The sequence below is a fragment of the Heterodontus francisci genome, unplaced genomic scaffold (assembly GCF_036365525.1).
Source record: "Heterodontus francisci isolate sHetFra1 unplaced genomic scaffold, sHetFra1.hap1 HAP1_SCAFFOLD_648, whole genome shotgun sequence".
Taxonomy (NCBI): Eukaryota; Metazoa; Chordata; class Chondrichthyes; order Heterodontiformes; family Heterodontidae; genus Heterodontus; species Heterodontus francisci.
In genome coordinates this window covers 640368-656644 of record NW_027142125.1, presented here as the reverse complement: position 1 = coordinate 656644, position 16277 = coordinate 640368, and the positions used below count along the sequence as shown (strand labels likewise).

The following is a 16277-nucleotide window of genomic DNA, read 5'->3' as shown; positions in this document are numbered from 1 at the left end:
TACTGAGACAGCGCCGCACTGTCGGAGGGTCAGTACTGAGGGAGCTCTGCACTGTCGGAGGGTCAGTACTGAGGGAGCGCCGCACTGTCGGAGGGTCAGTACTGAGGGAGCGCCGCACTGTCGGAGGGTCAGTACTGAGGGAGCGCCGCACTGTCGGAGGGTCAGTACTGAGGGAGCGCCGCACTGTCGGAGGGTCAGTACTGAGGGAGCGCCGCACTGTCGGAGGGTCAGTACTGAGGGAGCGCCGCACTGTCGGAGGGTCAGTACTGAGGGAGCGCCGCACTGTCGGAGGGTCAGTACTGAGGGAGCGCCGCACTGTCGGAGGGTCAGTACTGAGGGAGCGCCGCACTGTCGGAGGGTCAGTACTGAGGGAGCGCCGCACTGTCGGAGGGTCAGCACTGAGGGAGCGCCGCACTGTCGGAGGGTCAGCACTGAGGGAGCGCCGCACTGTCGGAGGGTCAGTACTGAGGGAGTTCCGCACTGTCGGAGGGTCAGTACTGAGAGAGTGCCGCACTGTCGGAGGGTCAGTCCTGAGGGAGCGCCGCACTGTCAGAGGGTCAGTACTGAGGGAGCGCCGCACTGTCGGAGGGTCAGCACTGAGAGAGCGCCGCACTGTCGGAGGGTCAGCACTGAGAGAGTGCCGCACTGTCGGAGGGTCAGTACTGGGAGAGCGCCGCACTGTCGGATGGTCAGTACTGAGGGAGCTCCGCACTGTCGGAGGGTCAGTACTGAGGGAGCGCCGCACTGTCGGAGGGTCAGCACTGAGAGAGTGCCGCACTGTCGGAGGGTCAGCACTGAGAGAGTGCCGCACTGTCGGAGGGTCAGCACTGAGAGAGTGCCGCACTGTCGAAGGGTCAGTACTGGGAGAGCGCCGCACTGTCGGATGGTCAGTACTGAGGGAGCTCCGCACTGTCGGAGGGTCAGTACTGAGGGAGCGCCGCACTGTCGGAGGGTCAGCACTGAGAGAGTGCCGCACTGTCGGAGGGTCAGTACTGGGAGAGCGCCGCACTGTCGGAGGGTCAGTACTGGGAGAGTGCCGCACTGTCGGAGGGTCAGTACTGGGAGAGCGCCGCACTGTCGGAGGGTCAGTACTGGGAGAGCGCCGCACTGTCGGAGGGTCAGTACTGGGAGAGCGCCGCACTGTCGGATGGTCAGTACTGAGGGAGCTCCGCACTGTCGGAGGGTCAGTACTGAGGGAGCGCCGCACTGTCGGAGGGTCAGCACTGAGAGAGTGCCGCACTGTCGGAGGGTCAGCACTGAGAGAGTGCCGCACTGTCGGAGGGTCAGTACTGGGAGAGCGCCGCACTGTCGGATGGTTAGTCCCGAGGGAGTCGTGCACTGTCGGATGGTCAGTCCCGAGGGAGTCGTGCAATGTCGTAGGGTCAGTACTGAGGGAGCGACGCACTGTCGGAGGGTAGGTACTGAGGGAGTGCCGCACTGTCGGAGGGTAGGTACTGAGGCAGCGCCGCACTGTCGGAGGGTCAGTAATGAGGGAGCAACGCACTGTCGGAGGGTAGGTACTGAGGGAGTGCCGCACTGAGGGTCAGTACAGAGGGAGCTCCGCACTGTCGGAGGGTCAGTGCTGAGGGAGCTCCGCACTGTCGGAGGGTCAGTACTGAGGGTGCTCCGCACTGTCGGAGTGTCAGTACTGAGAGAGTGCCGCACTGTCGGACGGTCAGTACTGAGGGAGCGCCGCACTGTCAGAGGGTCAGTACTGAGGGAGCACCGCACTGTCGGAGGGTCAGTACTGAGGGAGCGCCGCACTGTCAGAGGGTCAGTACTGAGGGAGCGCCACACTGTCAGAGGGTCAGTACTGAGGGAGCGCCACACTGTCAGAGGGTCAGTACTGAGGGAGCACCGCACTGTCGGAGGGTCAGCACTGAGAGAGTGCCGCACTGTCGGAGGGTCAGCACTGGGAGAGCGCCGCACTGTCGGAGGGTCAGTACTGAGGGAGCGTCGCACTGTCGGAGGGTCAGTACTGAGGGAGCACCGCACTGTCGGAGGGTCAGTACTGAGGGAGCACCGCACTGTCGGAGGGTCAGCACTGAGAGAGTGCCGCACTGTCGGAGGGTCAGTACTGGGAGAGCGCCGCACTGTCGGATGGTCAGTCCCGAGGGAGTCGTGCACTGTCGGATGGTCAGTACTGAGGGAGCGACGCACCGTCGGAGGGTCAGTACTGAGGGAGTGCCGCACTGTCGGAGGGTCAGTACTGAGAGAGCGCCGCACTGTCGGAGGGTCAGTACTGTGGGAGCGACGCACCGTTGGAGGGTCAGTACTGAGGGAGTGCCGCACTGTCGGAGGGTCAGTACTGAGAGAGCGCCGCACTGTCGGAGGGTCAGTACTGGGAGAGCGCCGCACTGTCGGATGGTCAGTACTGTGGGAGTGCCGCACTGTCGGAGGGTCAGTACTGGGAGAGCGCCGCACTGTCGGAGGGTCAGTACTGAGAGAGCGCCGCACTGTCGGAGGGTCAGTACTGTGGGAGTGCCGCACTGTCGGAGGGTCAGTACTGTGGGAGTGCCACACTGTCGGAGGGTCAGTACTGGGAGAGCGCCGCACTGTCGGAGGGTCAGTACTGTGGGAGTGCCGCACTGTCGGAGGGTCAGTACTGGGAGAGCGCCGCACTGTCGGATGGTCAGTACTGAGGGAGCTCCGCACTGTCGGAGGGTCAGTACTGAGGGAGCGCCGCACTGTCGGAGGGTCAGCACTGAGAGAGTGCCGCACTGTCGGAGGGTCAGTACTGGGAGAGCGCCGCACTGTCGGATGGTCAGTCCCGAGGGAGTCGTGCACTGTCGGATGGTCAGTCCCGAGGGAGTCGTGCAATGTCGTAGGGTCAGTACTGAGGGAGCGACGCACTGTCGGAGGGTAGGTACTGAGGGAGTGCCGCACTGTCGGAGGGTAGGTACTGAGGGAGCGCCGCACTGTTGGAGGGTCAGTAATGAGGGAGCGCCGCACTGTCGGAGGGTCAGTACAGAGGGAGTGCCGCACTGAGGGTCAGTACAGAGGGAGCTCCGCACTGTCGGAGGGTCAGTGCTGAGGGAGCTCCGCACTGTCGGAGGGTCAGTACTGAGGGTGCTCCGCACTGTCGGAGTGTCAGTACTGAGAGAGTGCCGCACTGTCGGACGGTCAGTACTGAGGGAGCGCCGCACTGTCAGAGGGTCAGTACTGAGGGAGCACCGCACTGTTGGAGGGTCAGTACTGAGGGAGCGCCGCACTGTCGAAGGGTCAGTACTGAGGGAGCGCCGCACTGTCGGAGGGTCAGTACTGAGGGAGCGCCGCACTGTCGGAGGGTCAGTACTGAGGGAGCGCCGCACTGTCGGAGGGTCAGCACTGAGGGAGTGCCACACTGTCGGAGGGTCAGTACTGAGGGAGCGCCGCGCTGTCGGAGTGTCAGTACTGAGGGAGCGCCACGCTGTCGGAGTGTCAGTACTGAGGGAGCGCCACACTGTCGGAGTGTCAGTACTGAGGGAGCGCCGCACTGTCGGAGGGTAGGTACTGAGGGAGTGCCGCACTGTCGGAGGGTCAGTAATGAGGGAGTGCGGCACTGTCGGTGGATCAGTACTAAGCGAGCGCCGCACTGTCGGAGGGTCAGTCCTGAGGCAGCACCGCACTGTCGGAGGGCCAGTACTGAGGAAGTGCCGCACTGTCGGAGGGTCAGTACTGAGGGAGCGCAGTACTGTCGGAGGGTCAGTAATGAGGGAGCGCCGCACTGTCGGAGGGTCAGTAATGAGGGAGTGCAGAGCTGTCGGAGGGTCAGTCCTGAGGCAGCACCGCACTGTCGGAGGGCCAGTACTGAGGAAGTGCCGCACTGTCGGAGGGTAGGTACTGAGGGAGTGCTGCACTGTCGGAGGGTCAGTACTGAGGGAGCGCCGCGCTGTCGGAGGGTCAGTACTGAGGGAGCGACGCACTGTCGGAGGGTAGGTACTGAGGGAGCGACGCACTGTCGGAGGGTAGGTACTGAGGGAGTGCCGCACTGTCGGAGGGTCAGTACTGAGGGAGCGCCGCGCTGTCGGAGGGTCAGTACTGAGGGAGCGACGCACTGTCGGAGGGTAGGTACTGAGGGAGTGCCGCACTGTCGGAGGGTAGGTACTGAGGGAGTGCCGCACTGTCGGAGGGTCAGTACTGAGGGAGCGCTGCGCTGTCGGAGGGTCAGTACTGAGGGAGCGCCGCGCTGCTGGAGGGTCAGTACTGAGGGAGTGCCGCGCTGTCGGAGGGTCAGTACAGAGGGAGTGCGGCCTTGTCCGAGGGTTCGAACTGAGGGAGCGCCGCGGTGCTGGAGGGTCAGTACTGAGACAGCGCCGCACTGTCGGAGGGTCAGTACTGAGGGAGCGCCGCACTGTCGGAGGGTCAGTACTGAGGGAGCGCCGCACTGTCGGAGGGTCAGTACTGAGGGAGCGCCGCACTGTCGGAGGGTCAGTACTGAGGGAGCGCCGCACTGTCGGAGGGTCAGTACTGAGGGAGCGCCGCACTGTCGGAGGGTCAGTACTGAGGGAGTGCCGCACTGTCCGAGGGTCAGTACTGAGGCAGCGCAGCACTGTCGGAGGGTCAGTACTGAGGGAGCGCCGCACTGTCGGAGGGTCAGTACTGAGGGAGCGCCGCGCTGTCGGAGGGTCAGTACTGAGGGAGTGCAGCACTGTCGGAGGGTCAGTACTGAGGGAGCGCCGCACTGTCGGAGGGTCAGTACTGAGGGAGCGCCGCACTGTCGGAGGGTCAGTACTGAGGGAGCGCCGCACTGTCGGAGGGTCAGTACTGAGGGAGCTCCGCGCTGTCATAGGGTCAGGCCTGAGGGAGTGCGGCCTTGTCCGAGGGTTCGAACTGAGGGAGCGCCGCGGTGCTGGAGGGTCAGTACTGAGACAGCGCCGCACTGTCGGAGGGTCAGTACTGAGGGAGCTCTGCACTGTCGGAGGGTCAATACTGAGGGAGCGCCGCACTGTCGGAGGGTCAGTACTGAGGGAGCGCCCCACTGTCGGAGGGTCAGTACTGAGGGAGCGCCGCACTGTCGGAGGGTCAGTACTGAGGGAGCGCCGCACTGTCGGAGGGTCAGTACTGAGGGAGCGCCGCACTGTCGGAGGGTCAGTACTGAGGGAGCGCCGCACTGTCGGAGGGTCAGTACTGAGGGAGCGCCGCACTGTCGGAGGGTCAGCACTGAGGGAGCGCCGCACTGTCGGAGGGTCAGCACTGAGGGAGCGCCGCACTGTCGGAGGGTCAGTACTGAGGGAGTTCCGCACTGTCGGAGGGTCAGTACTGAGGGAGCGCCGCGCTGTCGGAGGGTCAGTACTGAGGGAGCGACGCACTGTCGGAGGGTAGGTACTGAGGGAGCGACGCACTGTCGGAGGGTAGGTACTGAGGGAGTGCCGCACTGTCGGAGGGTCAGTACTGAGGGAGCGCCGCGCTGGCGGAGGGTCAGTACTGAGGGAGCGACGCACTGTCGGAGGGTAGGTACTGAGGGAGTGCCGCACTGTCGGAGGGTAGGTACTGAGGGAGTGCTGCAATGTCGGAGGGTCAGTACTGAGGGAGCGCCGCGCTGTCGGAGGGTCAGTACTGAGGGAGCGACGCACTGTCGGAGGGTAGGTACTGAGGGAGTGCCGCACTGTCGGAGGGTAGGTACTGAGGGAGTGCCGCACTGTCGGAGGGTCAGTACTGAGGGAGCGCTGCGCTGTCGGAGGGTCAGTACTGAGGGAGCGCCGCGCTGCTGGAGGGTCAGTACTGAGGGAGTGCCGCGCTGTCGGAGGGTCAGTACAGAGGGAGTGCGGCCTTGTCCGAGGGTTCGAACTGAGGGAGCGCCGCGGTGCTGGAGGGTCAGTACTGAGACAGCGCCGCACTGTCGGAGGGTCAGTACTGAGGGAGCGCCGCACTGTCGGAGGGTCAGTACTGAGGGAGCGCCGCACTGTCGGAGGGTCAGTACTGAGGGAGCGCCGCACTGTCGGAGGGTCAGTACTGAGGGAGCGCCGCACTGTCGGAGGGTCAGTACTGAGGGAGCGCCGCACTGTCGGAGGGTCAGTACTGAGGGAGTGCCGCACTGTCCGAGGGTCAGTACTGAGGCAGCGCAGCACTGTCGGAGGGTCAGTACTGAGGGAGCGCCGCACTGTCGGAGGGTCAGTACTGAGGGAGCGCCGCGCTGTCGGAGGGTCAGTACTGAGGGAGTGCAGCACTGTCGGAGGGTCAGTACTGAGGGAGCGCCGCACTGTCGGAGGGTCAGTACTGAGGGAGCGCCGCACTGTCGGAGGGTCAGTACTGAGGGAGCGCCGCACTGTCGGAGGGTCAGTACTGAGGGAGCTCCGCGCTGTCGTAGGGTCAGGCCTGAGGGAGTGCGGCCTTGTCCGAGGGTTCGAACTGAGGGAGCGCCGCGGTGCTGGAGGGTCAGTACTGAGACAGCGCCGCACTGTCGGAGGGTCAGTACTGAGGGAGCTCTGCACTGTCGGAGGGTCAATACTGAGGGAGCGCCGCACTGTCGGAGGGTCAGTACTGAGGGAGCGCCCCACTGTCGGAGGGTCAGTACTGAGGGAGCGCCGCACTGTCGGAGGGTCAGTACTGAGGGAGCGCCGCACTGTCGGAGGGTCAGTACTGAGGGAGCGCCGCACTGTCGGAGGGTCAGTACTGAGGGAGCGCCGCACTGTCGGAGGGTCAGTACTGAGGGAGCGCCGCACTGTCGGAGGGTCAGCACTGAGGGAGCGCCGCACTGTCGGAGGGTCAGCACTGAGGGAGCGCCGCACTGTCGGAGGGTCAGTACTGAGGGAGTTCCGCACTGTCGGAGGGTCAGTACTGAGAGAGTGCCGCACTGTCGGAGGGTCAGTACTGAGGGAGCGCCGCACTGTCAGAGGGTCAGTACTGAGGGAGCGCCGCACTGTCAGAGGGTCAGTACTGAGGGAGCGCCGCACTGTCGGAGGGTCAGCACTGAGAGAGTGCCGCACTGTCGGAGGGTCAGTACTGAGGGAGCTCCGCACTGTCGGAGGGTCAGTACTGAGGGAGTGCCGCACTGTCGGAGGGTCAGTACTGGGAGAGCGCCGCACTGTCGGAGGGTCAGTACTGGGAGAGCGCCGCACTGTCGGAGGGTCAGTACTGAGGGAGTGCCGCACTGTCGGAGGGTCAGTACTGGGAGAGCGCCGCACTGTCGGATGGTCAGTACTGAGGGAGCTCCGCACTGTCGGAGGGTCAGTACTGAGGGAGCGCCGCACTGTCGGAGGGTCAGCACTGAGAGAGTGCCGCACTGTCGGAGGGTCAGCACTGAGAGAGCGCCGCACTGTCGGATGGTCAGTCCCGAGGGAGTCGTGCACTGTCGGATGGTCAGTCCCGAGGGAGTCGTGCAATGTCGTAGGGTCAGTACTGAGGGAGCGACGCACTGTCGGAGGGTAGGTACTGAGGGAGTGCCGCACTGTCGGAGGGTAGGTACTGAGGCAGCGCCGCACTGTCGGAGGGTCAGTAATGAGGGAGCGCAGCACTGTCGGAGGGTCAGTACAGAGGAAGTGCCGCACTGAGGGTCAGTACAGAGGGAGCTCCGCACTGTCGGAGGGTCAGTGCTGAGGGAGCTCCGCACTGTCGGAGGGTCAGTGCTGAGGGAGCTCCGCACTGTCGGAGTGTCAGTACTGAGAGAGTGCCGCACTGTCGGACGGTCAGTACTGAGGGAGCGCCGCACTGTCAGAGGGTCAGTACTGAGGGAGCACCGCACTGTCGGAGGGTCAGTACTGAGGGAGCGCCGCACTGTCAGAGGGTCAGTACTGAGGGAGCACCGCACTGTCGGAGGGTCAGCACTGAGAGAGTGCCGCACTGTCGGAGGGTCAGTACTGGGAGAGCGCCGCACTGTCGGAGGGTCAGTACTGAGGGAGCGTCGCACTGTCGGAGGGTCAGTACTGAGGGAGCACCGCACTGTCGGAGGGTCAGTACTGAGGGAGCACCGCACTGTCGGAGGGTCAGCACTGAGAGAGTGCCGCACTGTCGGAGGGTCAGCACTGAGAGAGTGCCGCACTGTCGGAGGGTCAGTACTGAGGGAGCGACGCACCGTCGGAGGGTCAGTACTGAGGGAGTGCCGCACTGTCGGAGGGTCAGTACTGAGAGAGCGCCGCACTGTCGGAGGGTCAGTACTGGGAGAGCGCCGCACTGTCGGATGGTCAGTACTGTGGGAGCGACGCACCGTCGGAGGGTCAGTACTGGGAGAGCGCCGCACTGTCGGAGGGTCAGTACTGGGAGAGCGCCGCACTGTCGGAGGGCCAGTACTGAGGAAGTGCCGCACTGTCGGAGGGTCAGTACTGAGGGAGCGCAGTACTGTCGGAGGGTCAGTAATGAGGGAGCGCCGCACTGTCGGAGGGTCAGTAATGAGGGAGTGCAGAGCTGTCGGAGGGTCAGTCCTGAGGCAGCACCGCACTGTCGGAGGGCCAGTACTGAGGAAGTGCCGCACTGTCGGAGGGTAGGTACTGAGGGAGTGCTGCACTGTCGGAGGGTCAGTACTGAGGGAGCGCCGCGCTGTCGGAGGGTCAGTACTGAGGGAGCGACGCACTGTCGGAGGGTAGGTACTGAGGGAGCGACGCACTGTCGGAGGGTAGGTACTGAGGGAGTGCCGCACTGTCGGAGGGTCAGTACTGAGGGAGCGCCGCGCTGTCGGAGGGTCAGTACTGAGGGAGCGACGCACTGTCGGAGGGTAGGTACTGAGGGAGTGCCGCACTGTCGGAGGGTAGGTACTGAGGGAGTGCCGCACTGTCGGAGGGTCAGTACTGAGGGAGCGCTGCGCTGTCGGAGGGTCAGTACTGAGGGAGCGCCGCGCTGCTGGAGGGTCAGTACTGAGGGAGTGCCGCGCTGTCGGAGGGTCAGTACAGAGGGAGTGCGGCCTTGTCCGAGGGTTCGAACTGAGGGAGCGCCGCGGTGCTGGAGGGTCAGTACTGAGACAGCGCCGCACTGTCGGAGGGTCAGTACTGAGGGAGCGCCGCACTGTCGGAGGGTCAGTACTGAGGGAGCGCCGCACTGTCGGAGGGTCAGTACTGAGGGAGCGCCGCACTGTCGGAGGGTCAGTACTGAGGGAGCGCCGCACTGTCGGAGGGTCAGTACTGAGGGAGCGCCGCACTGTCGGAGGGTCAGTACTGAGGGAGTGCCGCACTGTCCGAGGGTCAGTACTGAGGCAGCGCAGCACTGTCGGAGGGTCAGTACTGAGGGAGCGCCGCACTGTCGGAGGGTCAGTACTGAGGGAGCGCCGCGCTGTCGGAGGGTCAGTACTGAGGGAGTGCAGCACTGTCGGAGGGTCAGTACTGAGGGAGCGCCGCACTGTCGGAGGGTCAGTACTGAGGGAGCGCCGCACTGTCGGAGGGTCAGTACTGAGGGAGCGCCGCACTGTCGGAGGGTCAGTACTGAGGGAGCTCCGCGCTGTCATAGGGTCAGGCCTGAGGGAGTGCGGCCTTGTCCGAGGGTTCGAACTGAGGGAGCGCCGCGGTGCTGGAGGGTCAGTACTGAGACAGCGCCGCACTGTCGGAGGGTCAGTACTGAGGGAGCTCTGCACTGTCGGAGGGTCAATACTGAGGGAGCGCCGCACTGTCGGAGGGTCAGTACTGAGGGAGCGCCCCACTGTCGGAGGGTCAGTACTGAGGGAGCGCCGCACTGTCGGAGGGTCAGTACTGAGGGAGCGCCGCACTGTCGGAGGGTCAGTACTGAGGGAGCGCCGCACTGTCGGAGGGTCAGTACTGAGGGAGCGCCGCACTGTCGGAGGGTCAGTACTGAGGGAGCGCCGCACTGTCGGAGGGTCAGCACTGAGGGAGCGCCGCACTGTCGGAGGGTCAGCACTGAGGGAGCGCCGCACTGTCGGAGGGTCAGTACTGAGGGAGTTCCGCACTGTCGGAGGGTCAGTACTGAGGGAGCGCCGCGCTGTCGGAGGGTCAGTACTGAGGGAGCGACGCACTGTCGGAGGGTAGGTACTGAGGGAGCGACGCACTGTCGGAGGGTAGGTACTGAGGGAGTGCCGCACTGTCGGAGGGTCAGTACTGAGGGAGCGCCGCGCTGGCGGAGGGTCAGTACTGAGGGAGCGACGCACTGTCGGAGGGTAGGTACTGAGGGAGTGCCGCACTGTCGGAGGGTAGGTACTGAGGGAGTGCTGCAATGTCGGAGGGTCAGTACTGAGGGAGCGCCGCGCTGTCGGAGGGTCAGTACTGAGGGAGCGACGCACTGTCGGAGGGTAGGTACTGAGGGAGTGCCGCACTGTCGGAGGGTAGGTACTGAGGGAGTGCCGCACTGTCGGAGGGTCAGTACTGAGGGAGCGCTGCGCTGTCGGAGGGTCAGTACTGAGGGAGCGCCGCGCTGCTGGAGGGTCAGTACTGAGGGAGTGCCGCGCTGTCGGAGGGTCAGTACAGAGGGAGTGCGGCCTTGTCCGAGGGTTCGAACTGAGGGAGCGCCGCGGTGCTGGAGGGTCAGTACTGAGACAGCGCCGCACTGTCGGAGGGTCAGTACTGAGGGAGCGCCGCACTGTCGGAGGGTCAGTACTGAGGGAGCGCCGCACTGTCGGAGGGTCAGTACTGAGGGAGCGCCGCACTGTCGGAGGGTCAGTACTGAGGGAGCGCCGCACTGTCGGAGGGTCAGTACTGAGGGAGCGCCGCACTGTCGGAGGGTCAGTACTGAGGGAGTGCCGCACTGTCCGAGGGTCAGTACTGAGGCAGCGCAGCACTGTCGGAGGGTCAGTACTGAGGGAGCGCCGCACTGTCGGAGGGTCAGTACTGAGGGAGCGCCGCGCTGTCGGAGGGTCAGTACTGAGGGAGTGCAGCACTGTCGGAGGGTCAGTACTGAGGGAGCGCCGCACTGTCGGAGGGTCAGTACTGAGGGAGCGCCGCACTGTCGGAGGGTCAGTACTGAGGGAGCGCCGCACTGTCGGAGGGTCAGTACTGAGGGAGCTCCGCGCTGTCGTAGGGTCAGGCCTGAGGGAGTGCGGCCTTGTCCGAGGGTTCGAACTGAGGGAGCGCCGCGGTGCTGGAGGGTCAGTACTGAGACAGCGCCGCACTGTCGGAGGGTCAGTACTGAGGGAGCTCTGCACTGTCGGAGGGTCAATACTGAGGGAGCGCCGCACTGTCGGAGGGTCAGTACTGAGGGAGCGCCCCACTGTCGGAGGGTCAGTACTGAGGGAGCGCCGCACTGTCGGAGGGTCAGTACTGAGGGAGCGCCGCACTGTCGGAGGGTCAGTACTGAGGGAGCGCCGCACTGTCGGAGGGTCAGTACTGAGGGAGCGCCGCACTGTCGGAGGGTCAGTACTGAGGGAGCGCCGCACTGTCGGAGGGTCAGCACTGAGGGAGCGCCGCACTGTCGGAGGGTCAGCACTGAGGGAGCGCCGCACTGTCGGAGGGTCAGTACTGAGGGAGTTCCGCACTGTCGGAGGGTCAGTACTGAGAGAGTGCCGCACTGTCGGAGGGTCAGTACTGAGGGAGCGCCGCACTGTCAGAGGGTCAGTACTGAGGGAGCGCCGCACTGTCAGAGGGTCAGTACTGAGGGAGCGCCGCACTGTCGGAGGGTCAGCACTGAGAGAGTGCCGCACTGTCGGAGGGTCAGTACTGAGGGAGCTCCGCACTGTCGGAGGGTCAGTACTGAGGGAGTGCCGCACTGTCGGAGGGTCAGTACTGGGAGAGCGCCGCACTGTCGGAGGGTCAGTACTGGGAGAGCGCCGCACTGTCGGAGGGTCAGTACTGAGGGAGTGCCGCACTGTCGGAGGGTCAGTACTGGGAGAGCGCCGCACTGTCGGATGGTCAGTACTGAGGGAGCTCCGCACTGTCGGAGGGTCAGTACTGAGGGAGCGCCGCACTGTCGGAGGGTCAGCACTGAGAGAGTGCCGCACTGTCGGAGGGTCAGCACTGAGAGAGCGCCGCACTGTCGGATGGTCAGTCCCGAGGGAGTCGTGCACTGTCGGATGGTCAGTCCCGAGGGAGTCGTGCAATGTCGTAGGGTCAGTACTGAGGGAGCGACGCACTGTCGGAGGGTAGGTACTGAGGGAGTGCCGCACTGTCGGAGGGTAGGTACTGAGGCAGCGCCGCACTGTCGGAGGGTCAGTAATGAGGGAGCGCAGCACTGTCGGAGGGTCAGTACAGAGGAAGTGCCGCACTGAGGGTCAGTACAGAGGGAGCTCCGCACTGTCGGAGGGTCAGTGCTGAGGGAGCTCCGCACTGTCGGAGGGTCAGTGCTGAGGGAGCTCCGCACTGTCGGAGTGTCAGTACTGAGAGAGTGCCGCACTGTCGGACGGTCAGTACTGAGGGAGCGCCGCACTGTCAGAGGGTCAGTACTGAGGGAGCACCGCACTGTCGGAGGGTCAGTACTGAGGGAGCGCCGCACTGTCAGAGGGTCAGTACTGAGGGAGCACCGCACTGTCGGAGGGTCAGCACTGAGAGAGTGCCGCACTGTCGGAGGGTCAGTACTGGGAGAGCGCCGCACTGTCGGAGGGTCAGTACTGAGGGAGCGTCGCACTGTCGGAGGGTCAGTACTGAGGGAGCACCGCACTGTCGGAGGGTCAGTACTGAGGGAGCACCGCACTGTCGGAGGGTCAGCACTGAGAGAGTGCCGCACTGTCGGAGGGTCAGCACTGAGAGAGTGCCGCACTGTCGGAGGGTCAGTACTGAGGGAGCGACGCACCGTCGGAGGGTCAGTACTGAGGGAGTGCCGCACTGTCGGAGGGTCAGTACTGAGAGAGCGCCGCACTGTCGGAGGGTCAGTACTGGGAGAGCGCCGCACTGTCGGATGGTCAGTACTGTGGGAGCGACGCACCGTCGGAGGGTCAGTACTGGGAGAGCGCCGCACTGTCGGAGGGTCAGTACTGGGAGAGCGCCGCACTGTCGGAGGGTCAGTACTGAGAGAGCGCCGCACTGTCGGAGGGTCAGTACTGGGAGAGCGCCGCACTGTCGGAGGGTCAGTACTGTGGGAGTGCCGCACTGTCGGAGGGTCAGTACTGGGAGAGCGCCGCACTGTCGGATGGTCAGTACTGAGGGAGCTCCGCACTGTCGGAGGGTCAGTACTGAGGGAGCGCCGCACTGTCGGAGGGTCAGCACTGAGAGAGTGCCGCACTGTCGGAGGGTCAGTACTGGGAGAGCGCCGCACTGTCGGATGGTCAGTCCCGAGGGAGTCGTGCACTGTCGGATGGTCAGTCCCGAGGGAGTCGTGCAATGTCGTAGGGTCAGTACTGAGGGAGCGACGCACTGTCGGAGGGTAGGTACTGAGGGAGTGCCGCACTGTCGGAGGGTAGGTACTGAGGGAGCGCCGCACTGTTGGAGGGTCAGTAATGAGGGAGCGCCGCACTGTCGGAGGGTCAGTACAGAGGAAGTGCCGCACTGAGGGTCAGTACAGAGGGAGCTCCGCACTGTCGGAGGGTCAGTGCTGAGGGAGCTCCGCACTGTCGGAGGGTCAGTACTGAGGGTGCTCCGCACTGTCGGAGTGTCAGTACTGAGAGAGTGCCGCACTGTCGGAGGGTCAGCACTGAGAGAGTGCCGCACTGTCGGAGGGTCAGTACTGGGAGAGCGCCGCACTGTCGGATGGTCAGTACTGAGGGAGCTCCGCACTGTCGGAGGGTCAGTACTGAGGGAGCGCCGCACTGTCGGAGGGTCAGCACTGAGAGAGTGCCGCACTGTCGGAGGGTCAGTACTGGGAGAGCGCCGCACTGTCGGATGGTCAGTCCCGAGGGAGTCGTGCACTGTCGGATGGTCAGTCCCGAGGGAGTCGTGCAATGTCGTAGGGTCAGTACTGAGGGAGCGACGCACTGTCGGAGGGTAGGTACTGAGGGAGTGCCGCACTGTCGGAGGGTAGGTACTGAGGGAGCGCCGCACTGTTGGAGGGTCAGTAATGAGGGAGCGCCGCACTGAGGGTCAGTACAGAGGGAGCTCCGCACTGTCGGAGGGTCAGTGCTGAGGGAGCTCCGCACTGTCGGAGGGTCAGTACTGAGGGAGCTCCGCACTGTCGGAGGGTCAGTACTGAGGGTGCTCCGCACTGTCGGAGTGTCAGTACTGAGAGAGTGCCGCACTGTCGGACGGTCAGTACTGAGGGAGCGCCGCACTGTCAGAGGGTCAGTACTGAGGGAGCACCGCACTGTTGGAGGGTCAGTACTGAGGGAGCGCCGCACTGTCGAAGGGTCAGTACTGAGGGAGCGCCGCACTGTCGGAGGGTCAGTACTGAGGGAGCGCCGCACTGTCGGAGGGTCAGTACTGAGGGAGCGCCGCACTGTCGGAGGGTCAGCACTGAGGGAGTGCCACACTGTCGGAGGGTCAGTACTGAGGGAGCGCCGCGCTGTCGGAGTGTCAGTACTGAGGGAGCGCCACGCTGTCGGAGTGTCAGTACTGAGGGAGCGCCACACTGTCGGAGTGTCAGTACTGAGGGAGCGCCGCACTGTCGGAGGGTAGGTACTGAGGGAGTGCCGCACTGTCGGAGGGTCAGTAATGAGGGAGTGCGGCACTGTCGGTGGATCAGTACTAAGCGAGCGCCGCACTGTCGGAGGGTCAGTCCTGAGGCAGCACCGCACTGTCGGAGGGCCAGTACTGAGGAAGTGCCGCACTGTCGGAGGGTCAGTACTGAGGGAGCGCAGTACTGTCGGAGGGTCAGTAATGAGGGAGCGCCGCACTGTCGGAGGGTCAGTAATGAGGGAGTGCAGAGCTGTCGGAGGGTCAGTCCTGAGGCAGCACCGCACTGTCGGAGGGCCAGTACTGAGGAAGTGCCGCACTGTCGGAGGGTAGGTACTGAGGGAGTGCTGCACTGTCGGAGGTTCAGTACTGAGGGAGCGCCGCGCTGTCGGAGAGTCAGTACTGAGGGAGCGACGCACTGTCGGAGGGGAGGTACTGAGGGAGCGACGCACTGTCGGAGGGTAGGTACTGAGGGAGTGCCGCACTGTCGGAGGGTCAGTACTGAGGGAGCGCCGCGCTGGCGGAGGGTCAGTACTGAGGGAGCGACGCACTGTCGGAGGGTAGGTACTGAGGGAGTGCCGCACTGTCGGAGGGTAGGTACTGAGGGAGTGCTGCAATGTCGGAGGGTCAGTACTGAGGGAGCGCCGCGCTGTCGGAGGGTCAGTACTGAGGGAGCGACGCACTGTCGGAGGGTAGGTACTGAGGGAGTGCCGCACTGTCGGAGGGTAGGTACTGAGGGAGTGCCGCACTGTCGGAGGGTCGGTACTGAGGGAGCGCTGCGCTGTCGGAGGGTCAGTACTGAGGGAGCGCCGCGCTGCTGGATGGTCAGTACTGAGGGAGTGCCGCGCTGTCGGAGGGTCAGTACAGAGGGAGTGCGGCCTTGTCCGAGGGTTCGAACTGAGGGAGCGCCGCGGTGCTGGAGGGTCAGTACTGAGACAGCGCCGCACTGTCGGAGGGTCAGTACTGAGGGAGCGCCGCACTGTCGGAGGGTCAGTACTGAGGGAGCGCCGCACTGTCGGAGGGTCAGTACTGAGGGAGCGCCGCACTGTCGGAGGGTCAGTACTGAGGGAGCGCCGCACTGTCGGAGGGTCAGTACTGAGGGAGCGCCGCACTGTCGGAGGGTCAGTACTGAGGGAGTGCCGCACTGTCCGAGGGTCAGTACTGAGGCAGCGCAGCACTGTCGGAGGGTCAGTACTGAGGGAGCGCCGCACTGTCGGAGGGTCAGTACTGAGGGAGCGCCGCGCTGTCGGAGGGTCAGTACTGAGGGAGTGCAGCACTGTCGGAGGGTCAGTACTGAGGGAGCGCCGCACTGTCGGAGGGTCAGTACTGAGGGAGCGCCGCACTGTCGGAGGGTCAGTACTGAGGGAGCGCCGCACTGTCGGAGGGTCAGTACTGAGGGAGCTCCGCGCTGTCGTAGGGTCAGGCCTGAGGGAGTGCGGCCTTGTCCGAGGGTTCGAACTGAAGGAGCGCCGCGGTGCTGGAGGGTCAGTACTGAGACAGCGCCGCACTGTCGGAGGGTCAGTACTGAGGGAGCTCTGCACTGTCGGAGGGTCAGTACTGAGGGAGCGCCGCACTGTCGGAGGGTCAGTACTGAGGGAGCGCCCCACTGTCGGAGGGTCAGTACTGAGGGAGCGCCGCACTGTCGGAGGGTCAGTACTGAGGGAGCGCCGCACTGTCGGAGGGTCAGTACTGAGGGAGCGCCGCACTGTCGGAGGGTCAGTACTGAGGGAGCGCCGCACTGTCGGAGGGTCAGTACTGAGGGAGCGCCGCACTGTCGGAGGGTCAGCACTGAGGGAGCGCCGCACTGTCGGAGGGTCAGCACTGAGGGAGCGCCGCACTGTCGGAGGGTCAGTACTGAGGGAGTTCCGCACTGTCGGAGGGTCAGTACTGAGAGAGTGCCGCACTGTCGGAGGGTCAGTACTGAGGGAGCGCCGCACTGTCAGAGGGTCA

General features: G+C 64.7%; 1 protein-coding gene across 1 annotated transcript in view; it reads right to left on the bottom strand.

Moving 5' to 3' along the window:
* Positions 1 to 16277, bottom strand: part of LOC137366650 (protein spinster homolog 1-like) — a 68384-nt gene that overhangs the window by 34533 nt on the left and 17574 nt on the right. The window lies entirely within an intron of this gene.